At 29.5% G+C, this 17,910-nt stretch overlaps 1 protein-coding gene across 3 annotated transcripts in view; it reads right to left on the bottom strand.

The window, feature by feature from the left end:
- The window catches only part of LOC132719065 (cholecystokinin receptor-like), a 107,234-nt gene that overhangs the window by 17,471 nt on the left and 71,853 nt on the right, over positions 1–17,910 (bottom strand). Inside the window, exon 1 of one of the 3 annotated variants that reach the window (XM_060702804.1) lies at positions 8,940–8,989. The exons of the other annotated variants lie outside the window; for them this stretch is intronic. The gene's annotated coding sequence lies outside the window, so the exon portion shown is untranslated. Of the gene's footprint in view, positions 1–8,939; positions 8,990–17,910 lie in introns of those variants that run through there. 3 annotated transcript variants of the gene reach the window in all.

The following is a 17,910-nucleotide window of genomic DNA, read 5'->3' as shown; positions in this document are numbered from 1 at the left end:
AAAGATATAAATGCACGAGATAATAATTGAATCAAAGTTTAAGCTAAAGTAATTAGGCGCTTTTACGTTTGCAGAATCTTCTTCAAAGATAACGAATAATATCGTAGACTGACTTTTTTCATATTTAAAACGAATTTATGAATTCTAGCTTAATATTTTAGATAATATTGAGTAAAAACATTTATCAGTAAACCATAAACAACGTAGAAATTTTATTAACCCTTTCATGTCATGCATCATTCTCTGACATATACGTGTTGTTGCAATTTAAGTGTGGCAAGTTCATTTCACGTTCATTTCTAAAAATAATATATTTTATCTGAAAATGATATGTTTATGCGTAGTTTCAAGAAACATATAATTTATTCACTGTTTAAGCTAATTTCGTATCAATACGATCACTGTTAACAAGACCAGTTATCATTACAAGTAATGCTAGTAATTGCACATTCAAATGAACAGGGTCAACAGAAATGCGTTTATTTTTATTTCCCAAAAACCTTTTTATTTTGGTGTACTATTTTTTTTTAATGTTACTACTTGGCCACTTACTCGAACAATCCTTTTTTCTGTTGCTATTTGGCAATTTGTACAGTTAATTTAAAAGTGATCTAGCATAAATTCTATTAAACAATTATTTTAGAGTTTATTAAATGTATGTTTTCTAAAGAAGTATATTTTTTTTATTTCTTCTGAGGAATAACTACAATAATTGTTAATTTAACGAAAATTTAAAAAGAGTAAATTTATGGCATACGTACAACCACTATGTTTAACAATTTTGCCTCCTGTTAAACAGTGTGCATTCGTCATAAAAATGAAATAACCTTTAAGTTACATAACTAACTAAAGGTATGAAGTTTTATGTCCACTTTCTGACTTTGTGAAAAATAATTATACTTTCTTTTAGATATCATATACAACAGTGTCTGTAATGAAACTCAAACATTGATAGCTTAAACAAAGATTTCACCCTCACAATTTATTGACATGAATTAATTTTAAATGCCTGGAACTTTTAGGACAACTTATACTCATATCGTTATTCTTGTCTAAGATAACAAAATACATTTATATTGATTACGTATTATTTGTTAACACACTTTATGAAATAACGATAAATAAACGTTGTTTATATTCTTGACTAACAATTATTAGCGCTGGTTTCTAAAAGTAACTCTTTGAAATAATTGTTTCTAAAAGTAACTCTTTGAAATAATTCCTTTACACAGTGCTTTATTTAGCAGTATGACATTAAAAACATCTCAAACATTAAATAAGATTAATACTAAAACAAAACTTAAAAGTGATATAAAATATATTTTCGGAATCATTATTTCTTCTTACAAGGAGCTCCACTAGGGTTCAAAGGTCTTAAAACATAAAAATTGAATTTTTTACATATATCAGTTTGGACACTTCAAACAGAACAAAATTATCAAAGATAACAAAGCAATATCTTCAGAAAATCGTATTGTGTGCTTTTATAGCCAAATTGTATAGCCAAATGGGGTGAACAGCTTTGCAATGTATTTCAATTTTAGGTCATTTCTTTTATAGACAGACTAATTATTATGGGAAAACGGAGTGGGCAAACGATCTGATATTTTGCACACAAGCTATTGATATAGGCCTACTCTCGAATACAACATTACTCTTTAAAAAATCATTGTCGGTCTAGTCATGTCAAAAAAACTCAGTGGAGTCCCTTTAAAATATAGATCGAATGATTTCTCATTCAAATAAAATATAATAACCTAATAAATAATCACAATAATATCTTTATTTTTGCTGAAAAATCTTATAACACCTATATGTTCTGTCCAAAGTTTATTACATAAATTTTGCAATAGCTATTACCAAGAATATCCCTGCATTATTACTTGCTACATTTGAAGTGATATAATAATAACTAATAAAGAGAATTGGCAATTCAATCAAAATTCCCTTTTAATTTGCAACCGTTACAGCCTGCAATATTTTGATACATGATATCACAGTAAAAATCAATGCTGATGTAATATCATTAGTTCTATTGAGCTCAATCACAAGAAATTATTTGGCTTCCCCCGGGAACTTTAATGTTCCCATATTCTGTATTGCCTTCACGTGGTCTTATTGTCAATATTACTGATAAATGATGATCTCATGAAAAGCTAGTGGCATTCCTTCCAATATAAATTCTGATACCGGAATATTTCCAATTTCTAATAATGAACATAAACCGTAGTCAAATGTGATATCATGTGATTTTATGTGCTATTAGTAATATGCTGTAAAACATGATATGATGAATTTAATTCTATTAACTCATTACATGACAAAGAATTAGATCAACATATTTTTATATAATGTACGCTAACACTGCAGATGAAAATTTATCTCGTTGCTGATCGCTTAATATGCATAGTAGTATTTTTACTGGTATTCATACATTGTGAATGAAAACATGAAAACCTCAGATACACATGATGTATATTATTAAATATAAGATACTATATATCTATGAACTGTATTCAAACCACTTGCCCCTCACCGCTGTGGGCTCGAATCCCGACAGGGACTTTGGATTCTTTTATGTGAGGAAGCTATCCAGCTAGCTTACGGAACGTCGGTGGTTCAACTCAGGTGCCCGTTCGTGCCTGAAATAATGCAAGGAAGGGCACCTGAGGTCTTCCTCCACCAGTAAAGCTGGAACGTCGCGATATGACCTATACTGTGTCGATGTGACGTAAAACCCAAAACAAAACAACAAAAAAATGAACATTTATGTGGTGAATAGTATTATTATGCTGCTATATAACATTTAATTATCTGTTTTTAAATAAATGTTTCAAAAACAGGTTATCAAGTATTTCACACTTGCCAACACAACCGATACATGTACATAATTATTTCGCATTTTGTTGCTGTGCATGATTATTAATTATATATATCAATGCAATTATTTATTATATCACAGACCTTCCATCATAGACCAATTCACTATAACAATAATGATCACAATATTTCAATGGCTGTGGTTGAAATGAAAAAGAGATAATGATGGAACCACGCATATACAAATGGTATTTGCATGTTATTAGCACAAATGTCTTTTAGAGACATATTGTATTGCATTAAACTGTCACTGAATAGTTCTGAACTTCTAAATTTAAATATATACAATAACCAAAGTTATCACAGACAACGTGTCATCTTTGCGATTTCCTTATTTCCTTAACAAATGGTATTGTACGGACATGCATATATGTTGACGTGATCATTTTCTTTAAACAAACATAACGTAAAGACGAGCTATCGTAAGCGTTACACTATATGCGCGTAAAAAAGCATTATTCATTGTGTTAATTGAAAACAGTTCTGGCTTGGATATGTGATAAATAGAATAAATTATAAATGTTATATTCGCGTAGGTTCATCACATTTTTTTAAATTCGCTGATGCTCCACAGAGGTTCGCTAAATATATGTTTATTCAAATCGATAATTGATCAATAATTTATTATAGAAAATGTTTATGAAACATTATAAAAATTAATTGAATTATAAAAGACTGTCCAATCTTTTTAACGATACATACAGAATATATAAATTATAGAATTTTACGTCAGTCACATGGATTATTATTGGTGTTTCCATGATAGTAAGATATAAAATTGAACTCAATTATGGCAAAAAGTCCAGCTGGTTTTAAATTGTTCACCTGTTTACTGGTGGGCATAATGCCACTTTTAAATTAAAAGACTGTCAAAATAGATAAGGTTTATCATCAAATACTATCTTGCAAATATCAGACATACACACATTTGTTGTAATTAATATTTTATTCTGATTAATATTATAGTTATTCACAGACCCATTGAGACAGTTATATTGTTGTTATATTTCAACGCTGAGATTTCAGTCCTTTCAGTCAAATATGTACAATGAATAGCATGTGGATAATTTTCAGTTTCTCATTAAAAAACAAAGTCTATGCATCATATATTCTAATATCGTACTCAGATAATTTAACATATAAATAACATACACTACTTAGCAAGTGTATGTTTATAAACGCTTAACGTTTCTATGGAAACACAGGCAACATATTTCCATGTTCTAAGTTATTTTAATACATTTAATGACTAGTATCGAATCCATTTTCTTCTCGACTAAGTTTCAATTGCCGATACGTTAGAGTTTTATTTTAAGTTTAACGCTTTAGTATATTTCAAAAGGAATATAAATTGGAAATTGCCTAAGCTGCTCGGAATGTGCCTTTAAATTGGTGTATGCTTTATAATGTTCTGGGGAATAAGTATTTACGTTATTTCATATATTTGATATTCATTCGAATTTCTGAGGGTGCAACAAATAAAAACACTGCATTTATACAGATAATTGTAAGTGTTGTTTATGTTTTTGTCTTGTTATTCATTTAAATTGTATTTTTTCGAAAAACGGAAAATGTAGTTCCGTATAGGATTGTTTTAGGCTTTCACGGATCTAAGCTGTTACAAAAACAAAATTATATTTAGCCCAGGAGAACCTTTCTCCCTAACAAAGCGAACGACGATTTGTAGAATATTAAACTTCCCAACCATTAAAATGCCATACCCGTCGGATTTCTTTAAAAAGTGTATTAGGAAAATATCAACCCGTAATAAGAACTTGTCCTTCTTGCAACATAAATTACTCCTAAAGGATTTCTTAAATTTGTAAATCGAAATTTTTTGAAAGTAGTGGAGCCAAAGGGCAAGAGATGGAGCAAAAGGTTCGATGTTGATCGCAAGGCGATATTAATTTGGCATATTGGGAGGAGCGTTGTCTATGATGTTTTATATATAAACGCTTAAGAAATTAAAATAGACATGATCAAGTGTTGAGACCGAGATATATATATATATATACTTTTTAAAGACAACTAATAAAGCGTGATATCCTTTCAACGACTATATCGTAATCAATTTAATCGCGAAGGTGTCACCTATGGCTGCCGTATAGATTCCATTATTTATGTTCCAAATTTGTATGAGGCCCGATCATTGAATCATATGGCGTAAAACAGGGTGCCACTTATTCGAGGTCAATCATGATTTTTGACACGTGTGTCCTTTCAAATTCGACAAAATTGAATATGTTCAGTTCTACCGAGAACAAATGTTTCCGAGCAGGTACATGTAACACGATTGTCCCCGCCAAATGTAATGTTTTTCGAAAATTTAGATATTTAAGGTGCAGAACAGAGACAAAATTATGCCACACACTGGGCACATAAAATAGTTCACTAGTACCGAGTTCATTTTACTATGACTTTCTGTAATTTATAGCTCTAACGTACATGTTCAGATCAAACATAAATAAGCCAGTTTTCATGAAATAGAAAGACTTTTGTAAGATGGGGAATCTGTATGAAAATGGTTGACAAAGTGTCAGTCGTTCTAAGGATATGAAATATGATAAACAAGATAAACAAGGAAAGGCGGCGTTCAATAAACGCCATCCCCAGGCGACCCAGCAATAAGAACCGTTGGCAAGGAGCCCATGAGGCCCTCAAACTAAAACAAGACAGGGCCAATGCGGAGAACGGACAGCTCAATCACTAATTATAAAAAGAAACTTAAAAAGAAATCTAAAAACCGACATGGAAAACAAAGAAAAAGATAAATGACTGCTTAACAAGCTCACAAAGTAAATGGGCATAGGGGAAGGGGATACGAGACCCGGGGAAGGGGGGTATATTAGTGTTTCAGCTATGTTTCAAGATACTTTCTTTCTTATTTAGCATTGTTGTTTAGTTAACCATTTTCCTCTCAAAGTGTAAATGGAAATGGTCACTTTAATAATCAAACACTGCATATTGTCAGTACAAATCTTGATTAATTAAAGAAACAAAATAAGTTAAAAGAAATATCTGTAAAATTTTGTTCGGTTATTCAGAGTATCTATGAACAAAACGAACGCAATCAAAAAGACAGTTCTCAGTTGGTGTACGGATAATTGAAAACCCTAGTTATTGTATAAATAATTCAGTTAATATCTTATCATATTACTCCGGCTTCACATTTTAGTACGTCTATTTTCACTTTGAAATATTTTATTTATAGAAATTCGTAGACTATGCTCTTTACACCAACTTTATGCTCTTTAATGTCGCCTTGTATCTAACAACCGACCTTTCGCTCCATCTCTTGCCCTTTGGCTCAACTACTTTCGAAAAAAAAATCGATATAAAAATTTTAGAAATCCACCAAAAGTAGTGTATTTTGCACGAAAGACTAGCTCTTTTTACGGGTTAATATTTTTGTAAAACACTTTTTCAAAAATTTACAAAAAATCCTAACTGTAGAGCGTTTTCATGGTTTAAAGTTTGATATTTAACAAATCGTCGTTCACTTCGTCAGGGGGAAAAGTTCTCCCAGGCATGATATAATTTTCTTTTTGTAACAGCTTAAATCATTGGAAGCCTAAATCAATCCTACATGGAACTACATTTTCGTTTTTCGAAAAAATACAACTTAAATGAATAACAAGACAAAAACATAAACAACACTAACAATTATCCGTTTAAATCGGCCTTCCGCACTATCTCGGAAATGCCGTTCGCTCGTTTTACCGTACACCACAATTTTGAAGTGGAGCGACAGTTTGCCGGGCGTGTTATAGTTTATCACAAAGATTCATATGTGATGTACGTGTGTTTACACTTAAAGTGTATAAAGCTATATATATGCTGCAGTCATTGTTTCAATTTTAAAAAAGGATAATTCGAAATAAATATGGTATTTAATTGCTTTAAAAACGAATGGCGCTTGCACAAATCATTGCTAAACGGACAAAACCCTACAAAAATAGCAAAATTTTATTTTGTTCCGGAACATTTTATTCTCTTTACGTACATTAACCATATGTATTAAATAACAGAGACATAACCCTACAAAAATAGCAAAATTTTATTTTGTTCCGGAACATTTTATTCTCTTTACGTACATTAACCATATGTATTAAATAACAGAGACATTATATGTTCCACCTTTATGGGAGTTTATCATACAATAATGGAACCAACATAAATTTACTGTTGATAAATTTTATAAAAATATTTCATACAATACCCTTAAACCTATGAATAAACGAAATATGCATATGTTCATATATAAACAAACCATTGCAGCAAGACTTATGTATATATCTCTTTTAATTCAATAAAATTTAATAATGTATAGTTAAAAGTGTGTTCGTCTACAAATGGGCTCACATTTTAAGTACTGATAAAACTAAAGAAATGCATAATTTAGATATAATTCTTGAAATAATATAATGATAAAATTTTAAGTGATTTATTATGAACATTTTATTCAGAAATAATAATACATTGTTCTAAAAAAATCTTAGTATTTGCTTTATGAATATATATTATATCGGATCATGTATCCCTCACATGCCAATATTACCCATATATAATAGTTTCGTGGTTTGCTCTTAGGTCTGATATTTAATACTGTCAACGTAAGTATTTATTGTATAATAGATCTTAGATAAAGGTAAATTTTATTTCAATTACACATTTTGTATGTATGTTTAATATCCTAACTTTTTGTCATTTTGTAAGTACATTTTCTAGACATACAATAATGAACCGATAACTTTATTATCTTACTTCTTAAGACAATCTATTAAATGGTTTCTCAAACAGTTTTAAAAGAAGTAATCTAAGTCATGACGAAATAATTCAAAAATCCTTTATACACTGACAAGTCATGTACTATGTTGAAATTTCAATATAACAGTATTCCCTTCAACAGATACTAAAATAACATTATTATGTTTTTAAAGTATCATCTTTGTCATGCAAACTAAACAGAGATTCCATTTTATTGTTATTTTTATACATGTAAAAATGTCTCGTCATGTCGTATGCGAAGTCATAGAAAATCACAGCTTCGATAATTTAATTTCCTCTCGAAAAGAGACATTCGTTTATGTGTCTACTTCTATAATTGAACAACCCTTTCCTTTTAACTGAGGAATTACAACAATAGGGTAACTAGACATTTCACAATTCTATCAACGACGAAGCATAACGTCTTCTGGAATCATCAACATGTGCCTGTAAATTGCTGTTCTGTTTGGTGTTACAGACGATGCAGACGTTCTGTTATATCTGAGGTATTAACCTAAACTGAATTCGAGATTTGTCCTGCTTTCAGCTTTGATCATTCAATTCAATGTTGAAGATATTCCAATATCAAAATATATACATTGTTCTACATCTTGAACAGTTTTAAAAAATGCACACACAAGCTTAATTCTATACAATTGACAAAGGCTAATAACTTTAGGTTAAGGCTTGCTAGTTTATATAATCCTTTAAATTTGACTAAAGTCTTTACAATGAGCACGTGCACTTCTTTTTGTTTTTAATTGTAATGCTTTTGCCAATGCTATATCTATCTCATGAAAAGGTGGGTTTTTTAATTGTGTGTAGTAAGGTATGATAAAGTGTATATAATATATATCATTAAATTTATACCTGGCTACATGTGTAACAATAAATTAATTATTACTTTAATTATTTTCAGTTTCGATTACTCACGTAATAACGATTTGTTTGTTTTATCACTTTTATTTCAATAAAATAACAGGTTGTTGAAGGTGTAATTTCCAGAAATAAGCCATTATCTTATTTCTTATGTCATAATTACATTTCACATACTTTTTACTCCAGAAATAGAAACATTTTAAAAACGTTTTCATCATTCTATTTTCAATCGATATGTTATTTGTCATTTAATATATACAACTATAACATAAATAAATTCTAAACAGATTGCCAGCAAATTTTCAAGCTAGTGTAATAAATACACCAAGGGCATTTTAAGAGCGCATTTGTTTGTTTCTTTCTTCTTAATTAATTTACATGAATTTGGTTATTGAAATGCATATAACGCTTACCTCAGTCTTTATTTTCTAATCATTTACATCATTAGATCATTGACACAAATCTGCAATTACAAAATAATTTATTTAACCATTAATCTGCCACATTGTCCAATTTCCATTTCTGAATTGAAAATTGATTGAATTATTTTATGTTGCACTTCATTTTCAAGCAACCTTAGTTGCAAGCCGCCCGTGGTCCGTTGGAAATATGTAATCTATATGTGTTTTGTCTGAATATTGAGAGCCCTAATAGTAATGAAATAATAAACATGTATATTATATCTAAATCTGCAGAACATCATACTGATACCATGTCGACTGAATATTTGATATCTTTATCTGGAAATTATGTTAACTTTAATTAACTGAAAATTTAGCTAACAGGAACGTTTATTGCTCATATCATCCACATTTAAGGTGACAACAGACACTTTCCGTGGTACTCACATAAATGTCATTTAAACAAAGTTATTTTAGTAATAATTGTTATTTATTTAATCTTTGTGCATTAAATGTCGTTGATCATCATAAAAAATAACATATTTGAAAAAAATTCCTTTGTAAATGATTGATTTTGAATAAAAATCCTAAAATTTTAAATCGTCATATCAAAGTCATTTTTTAATTTTTTTGTCATCAAACTTTTGAAAATAACCATACTCATATTATCTAGGGAACCGTGTCTCAAATTTTTTCTATCTTTTCTCAAAAAAATATTACGTAACGTCAAACATTTTATGCCACTTTTTTCACCATACATATTACGTAATTAAAGATAATTAAGTCGCCTATTGAGCAAACAAAAATCCCTGACACGGTTCCCCTCCGTAAATGAATTTCCTTTCATGTGCTTTAAACCGCATGTTAATTGCTTGATTATTAAAAAGTTATGCCGATTCAAAGTTAGTCCGACCGCATCAAACGAAGTGTCATAAATCGGCTGTTCTCTCTCGGACCCCTACGTTTCACGCTAAATAATGCATAATACACAAAATATCGCACCAGAGAGGGTCACAAGTTGCGGTAAACATACTCTAACAACATTTTATGACCCAGTGACATCTGACCAATTAAAAAAGCTGCTGATTAATATCAGTTTTATAGCTGAAATTTCTTCAATTCTTAACGTGATTTACTGATCGTCTGGTATCTGTCTCACATGTCACGTGACTATCGGTAAAATTTGAGGCACTCAGTGGGGGAAAATGGAACGCATTTGCGCACCGCTAGCGGGGTATTTAATTGTTTCCTTTTTTGAAGTTTATTATTATTATTCATTAGCATTATTATTGTATTATACCCAGTATCACTCTGTCTGTGTATTCGTGTATGAAATTTCGTTAAAAATATAAAATAAAATATAACAAAAAACTAAGCTTGTGACAGTCTTTTAAAGTCCATGGTAGATGTACAAATTAGCACGGGATATTATATATTTTTCCACCCAAATTGATAATGCTTCACATATTTTAATAGAAATAAAAGGTATTACTAGATCATTATGATCTGGCCTTCTTGACTTCTATTATGAATATCATCTATGCACGGCATAGAGATCCAGTTTCTACCGGGATAGACAATAAATTTCATACTTTGTCCAGATTTATTAGTACTGTGTCCGATTTACTGGCAAAGAATTTATTTTTCACTGAGAATATATTTTAATATCTTTTTTTATTTATAGAGAAATAATCATCCTTAGACAATCTAAAATGGTTTAGAAATTTGTCTTCAGGGACACTTTCCACAAGTCGCATAGGCGTTCACATATAAAAAAATGTTTGTCTGTTTTTGTTGTTGTTTACTTTGACATTGTTAGAAAACGAGGTTGATGTAAAGTAAGCCTTTGAATCCGTACAAAAGTCTATCAACTCAACGTAATATCTATCAGATTAACGGGACAGACAAATTATTTCACATTATGGGATATTTTAGCAACTACATTTTTAGTCAACCCCTGGTCTTTAGCGATTTGCCGCTATGGCTTAATTATTTATGTTTCATACATTATGGGGTTAGCGTACATTGGCCGACATTTTTAATTTATAAAAAAGCTAAATGTTATAGAGATATTATAAAAGATGTACGTTAGTTGTACGATACATGTATTACGAGAAGAAGGATGACCAGTAGGACCTGTAATTCACGGATATATGGAACTCCCGATTTCCCTCATTGATGCCCTCAACAGGGGGCGGAGCGTTATCGATAATCGAGCAGGTTACGCGATAGCAGATACAAATAGTATAGGTTCCGTTTAAAACGTTTAAAAACATCTATTTTTTGGACTAACTGCTTCCAAAATAAAATCACAAATGTGTTCAGAAAAGGTTGATAAATCTACTTAGCAACAAATCTCATTTTAGGTATTTTCAGAGATAATTGACTCCGTTGTCACCTTAAAGGACACTTTTACACGGTATTTTTAGCTAGAATAGTTAAAAATAGAAAATTACAGAAACTTAACTCTGAAAATACCTTCTTTAAAACAGAAGGCAGGCGATAGCTTTATCAAGTATACTAGTAGTTTTCGTAATATATTTATATTTTTTATAGATAAAATCTTACGTTAAATGGATATTGATATTCAATCTTAAGTGTAGCTTTATGATCTATATCATTTTAAAAGTTTCCATTAGTTGGGTAATGTATTTTAAATTTCTACATAAGATTTACAAGTATCTCAATTTGAAGTATTAAAGCATCCTCAATCATTTATAAGATTACTGTCTCCTCAATATTTCTTCACGTTTATTCTTCATAAAATGCTGTTGCATGCATTGCATGATGAAAACTGTATTCAATTAAGGGAATTATATTTTGAAGAAAGTAAAACGTTTTTTTTTTTTGTTTTTTTTTTTTGCTGTTTTTGTAAAGATATTAATGCACGAGATAATAATTGAATCAAAGTTTAAGCAAAAGTAATTAGGCGCTTGGCGTTGCTGAATCATCTTCAAAGATAACGAATACTGTTTATCACTGATTTTTTTATCATATCTAAAACGAATTTAATGAATTCTGACTTAATATTTCAGATAACATTGAGTAATAAAATGTATCAGTAAACCACACACAACGTAGAATTTTCTTCCCTTTCACGTCATGCAACGTTCTCTTACATGTAAGTTATGTTGCATTTTGGCTGTGGCAATATATCATATGTTCAATGGTAAAATAAACAACGTAGAACTTTTACTATCCATTTTACGTTATGCAATTTTCTTTAACATGTACGTTATGTTACATTTTTAGTGTGACAAAGTCGTTTCATGTTCATTTGTCAACAGGTAAAGAAATAATAATTTCATGTTTTATCTGTAAATGATATGCTTATATTATGTTTAAAAAACGTATTCACAAGACACTTATAAATTATTCATTATTGAAACTAGTGTGTTGCATCGGACATGTCATTAACAAGATCATTTGAGACACGACTTGTTATCAGTACATGTATTTCTAATTTGTGTACATTCAGTGATATTGTTCTGAAAATGAACTGGGTCAACAAATCTTGCTTATTTACATTTTACATTACGTAATATAATTCATAATAATGTCACTGTTTATAATTCAACGAATTTTATTTATTAAACTCATATTTCAAATAAATCTAAAATCATATAAAAGCACAGTATGCCCCAGAAATGCTTTTATTTTTATTTTACTAAAAAAAATGTTTTGGTGGTCTATTCTTAGACTAGTTTTTTAAATGTTACTAATTAGCAATTACTCGAATCACCTTTTTCATTTGTTGCTATTGAAAATATGTGCAGTTAAAGTGATCCAGAATTTTGCATGGAAGTCAAAATACTATTTTACAGTTTCCTGCCTTAATGACAAATGAGTTAACATTTACAACTACTGTCCCTAGGCAACAAGCATCAGATTATAACATACTTAAACAATTATTTACAGGTCATTAAACTTATGTTTGCCCTTTCTAAAGAAGTATAGATTTATTTGATTCTGGTGCATAAGGTGCCTTTTAACCATAATTCTAAATTTAACGAAAATTAAGAAAAACAATAAATACGACATAAATACAATCATTATGTTTAACCTTAGTTGCCTGCTATTAAACAATATTAAATTGATACAATATATATCCGCCATCAAAAGTGAATAAAAAAGAAGAAATAATCTATAAGTAACAAATCTAACTATAAAGGTAATAACTTTAATGCCTAGCATCTTACTCTGTGATAAATAATCAAACTTAATTAAAGTTTTTAGATATTATAAACATGTTCAAAAGAATCTTTAAAAAACTCAAAACAAATATTTCAACATCACATCATATTTTTCCCTTTTAAGATTACAAAATACATCAATATTGATTACTTATTATTTGTAAGGACATTTTGTAAAATAACGATAACATGAAATCAAATTAAGAACATACTTCTTACATCATTATTCAGTGAAAGTTAATTAAGTTTTATATCTTTAAAGAAACACAGTGCTATATTTGGCCGGAAAATATTGAAAGCATCAATTCAAAACAAGACTGCTTTCATACAAAGGACAAACACTTAAAAGTAAAAAAAAAATAGTTTCGTAATCACTATTTCTCTTACAGGAGCTCCACTGGGCTCAAAAGGCTGAAAACATAAAATTTGATTTTTTTTACAAAAACTGTTGGACACTAAAAACGAAAGATATACAAAAAGATAAAAGAAAAATTTCTTTATTTTTGTTTATTTGTGTATAGGAGAAATTGACGTAAATGACCATATAAGACTGTTGAAATTAATTATCAAAGTTGCACCTCTTTAGATGTGCGGTTATATTGTCAAGTAAATAAATTGATTTTGAGAATAATACATACATACATCACAAATAAACATTAATTTAAATATAAAACATTCTTATTGTGTTTTTCTCTTTTTTTTTTCTTTTTTTAAGGAATTTCCCGCGCCCTTTGTATATATAATATGGAAATACACTGACATAAACCATATTTTAAATTGCATAAGTGGTGCAAATAATTCTAGTGTTCTTTTTCTACCACATCAATAAACATTAATGCTGCAATGTCCTTTTTATGAGCACACTATTCATACAACGTTACTAAATAAAAGTTCGGTCTAGTTTGACATGTAGACAGTGCAAATGAAAATTTTCATAAAGTCGCATACATGTAAACTGTACACAAAAATACAATTAACTTCATGTATAATTTCACTAACACAAAATGTTCAATATATTAAACGTTTATTTTATTGCATTAAATCGGTTTAACTAATTGTTTGCCTAACGATGTTTTGTTACCAATTTAAATGTAATCAGATAATTGATCTACAAACTTCTCAAGGTATTTTAACGATTCCGATTATATAAAAGATATATTGCTGAAAGCATTTGTCAAGTTTCCATGGATACTCAAACAATATATTAGAATGTTTTGACATATTTAAAAGCACATTCATTTTAAGTATCTCAATGTATAAAACATACATTTTAGTAACAGCGATTATTTACATAGTGAAGTTTCTATGGATACTCATGCAATATAGATAAGTAAGTTTGCCACGATAGTTAGTGCCTTCCATTTCATTATTTCAATGCATTATATGATACACTTTTTATACGGATACATGATAACCAAAACGTCATATGTTGAATTGGTAAAATCGTTGATACTCTGTTGTCGGTATAATGTAATAATTATCAGTACATGGGCGGGCAACAACTCATAGCTATATCATATACTTCGTATTAAGTTGTTATCATACGAGTATACAGACAGAGTATAAAATTTCTATTTGTTTCAAAGCCAGATGTCAATAGAGTATGAACATATCTGAGGTGGTTTGTAAACTTAAATGTAAATTCTAATGAAAATTGTAATGCTTCATAGACTTACCTCATTCTGTCTACATGTTGAGGCCATAATGGTGAACAAGTGTACAAAGGTTCAAAGCCATATGTCCATGAACTTTGAAAATATTTGAAGTATTACAAAACTTTTAACGAAAATTCTTAGTCGAAAAAAGAGCATTTTTCTGTCAAAATACTTGATACAGTTACTTCCGCCTGTCTACATGTTTGGGTTATGATGGTGAACAAGTGTGCAAAGCTTCAAAGCCATATGTCAATGGAATTTTAAAATAATTGAGGTATTACAAAAACTTTAACGTAAATTCGTAGTCGAAAAAGGGACATAGTTTTGTGAAAATGCTTGATACAGTTATCACCTCATGTCTACAGGTTAGTGTCATGATGGTGAACAAGGGTGTCAATGGACTTTGAAAATACTTAAGGTATTACAAAAACTTTAACATAAGTGGTTACGCCGACACCGACGCCGACGCTCGGGTGACTACAATAGCTCTACTTATTCTTATCGAATAGTCGAGCTAAAAATTAAACTAACGGAAACGTTTATTGTTAATATTAAGCAAATTAAAAGCACACTTTTCATACGGTATTTATGAGGAACAGCTAATAAGAAGCAAATTACAATAAATCAAACTCTGAAAACAACTTATTTAAAACAAAAGGCAGCCGAATGCTAAATCAAATTAACTACATACATGGCATGTAGTAATTTTCGTAATATATTTTTATTTTATAGATTAAATGTTGTGTTAAATGGATATTGATATTCAATCTTGAGTTGAGCTATTATGATCTTTATCTATTTAAAATTTTTCGTTAGTTGTTAATGTATTTTAAATTTCTACATAAGATTTACAAGTATCAAAATTTGAAGTATAAAAGCATCCTCAATCTTCTATAAGATTACTGTCTCCTCAATATTTCTTCACGTTTATTCTTTGAAAAATGCTGTTGCATGCATTGCATGACGAAAATTGCATTCAATTAAAGGAATTATATTTTGAAGGAAGTAAAATGTCTTGTTGGTGTTTTTGTAAAGATATTAATGCACGAGATAATAATTGAGTCAAAGTTTAAGCTAAAGTAATTAGGCGCTTTGGCGTTTGCTGAATCTTCTTCAAAGATAAAGAATAATGTTGTAGACTGATTCTTTTCATACTTAAAACGAATTTATGAATTCTAGCTTAATATTTCAGATATCATTGAGTAATAAAGTTTATCAATAACCATAAACAACATAGAAATTTTTTATCCCTTTCACGTCATGCAACCTTATTTAACATACAAGTAATGTTGAAAATCTAAGTGTGGCAAGTTCACTTCACGTTCATTTGTAAAAAGGTAAAGAAATATTGTTTTTTCTGGAAATGCTATGCTTATATTATGTTTTAAATTCAGGACGTGCTTTTCAAGACACTGATAGATTATATATTATTGAAACTATCGTGCATCCATTAGCATGTCATTAACAGGGTCATTTTGAGATTTTCATCGTACATTATGTGATATGTTCAAAATGAACAAGGTTCTAAAGGTTCTAAGTTTAATGCCTAGGATCTGACTCTGTGCTTTTTTAATTAAACTTAATTTTTAGATATCAAAAGAATCAGTAAAACAACTCAAAACAAATATTTCAATCTCACATTTAATTGACGTGAATTATTTTTTAATGCTTTGAACTTTAAAACAACTTATATTATAATCATTTTTTCCCTTTTAAGATTACAAAATACATTAATATTGGTAACGTATTATTTGTAAAGACACTTTGTAGAATAACGATAACATGAAATCAAATTAAGAACATACCTCTTACATCATTATTCAGTGAAAGCTAATTAAGTATTATATCTTTAAAGAAACACAGTGCCATATTTAGCCGTATTATATTAAAAGTATCAATTCGAAATAAGAGTGCTTTTAATATGGAGACCAATACTCAAAAGTGATATTAAGTATATTTTCGTAATCATTATTGCTTCTTATAGGAGCTCACTGGGGTACAAAAGGCTTAAAACATAAAATATAGATTAGTTGGGACCCTTGAAACCGAAAAATATACAAAAAAAATAAAGAAATAACTTCAGAAAAGAATTTCAAATCGTATTTTTGTACAAATAGGGTGAACAGCGTTCCGATGCTTTTCAATTTTGGGTCATTTGTTATAGAAAGACTATTCATTATTGGAAAACGGAGTGAGCAAATGATCTCATATTGTGTACACAAGCTTCTGGTATAGACCTTCTCTCAAATAGAACAATAGTCTTTAATAAATAATTTCGGACTCGTTTTGTCAAAAAACCTCAGTGGAGTCTCTCTTAAATATAGATCGAATACTCTTTCAAATAAAATATAATAACCTAATAAGTAATCACAAGTAATATCTTTATTTTTGTTGAAAATCTAAGATCACGTATATGTTAGGTCTAAAATTAATAACACGACTTTTGCAATAACTATTTGACAGTATATCCCGGCATAACTACGTGCCACATTATAAGTGATATAATAATAACTAATACAGAGAATTGGCAATTCATTCAAAAGTCATTTTTAATTTGCAAACATTACAGCCTGCAATATTTTGATACATGATATCACAGTCAAAATCAATGTTGATGTAATATCATTAGTTCTATTGAGCTCAATCACAAGAAATTATTGGGCTTCCCCCGGGAACTTTAATGTTCCCATATTCTGTATTGCCTTCACGTGGTCTTATTGTCAATATTACTGATAAATGATGATCTCATGAAAAGCTAGTGGCATTCCTTCCAATATAAATTCTGATGCCGGAATAATTCCAATTTCTAATATTGAACATAAACCGTAGTCAAATGTGATATCATGTGATTTTATGTGCTAATAGTAATATGCTGTAAAACATGATTTGATAAATCTAATTCAATGAACTCATTACAAGACAAAGGATTAGATCAACATATTTTTTATATAATGTACGCTAACACTGAAGATGAAAATTTATCTCGTTGCTGATCGCTTAATATGCATAGTTAGTATTTTTACTAGTATTCATATATTGTGAATGAAAACATAAAAACCTCAGATACATGTGATGTATATTATTAAATATAAGATACTATATATCTATGAACTGTATTCAAACCACTTGCCCCTC

Source organism: Ruditapes philippinarum, unplaced genomic scaffold, assembly GCF_026571515.1.
Source record: "Ruditapes philippinarum isolate M1 unplaced genomic scaffold, ASM2657151v2 ctg1080_1_1_1_1, whole genome shotgun sequence".
In the NCBI taxonomy this organism is placed as follows: domain Eukaryota; kingdom Metazoa; phylum Mollusca; class Bivalvia; order Venerida; family Veneridae; genus Ruditapes; species Ruditapes philippinarum.
The sequence above is the reverse complement of the archived record's forward strand: the minus strand, read 5'-3'. Positions and strand labels throughout refer to the sequence as shown.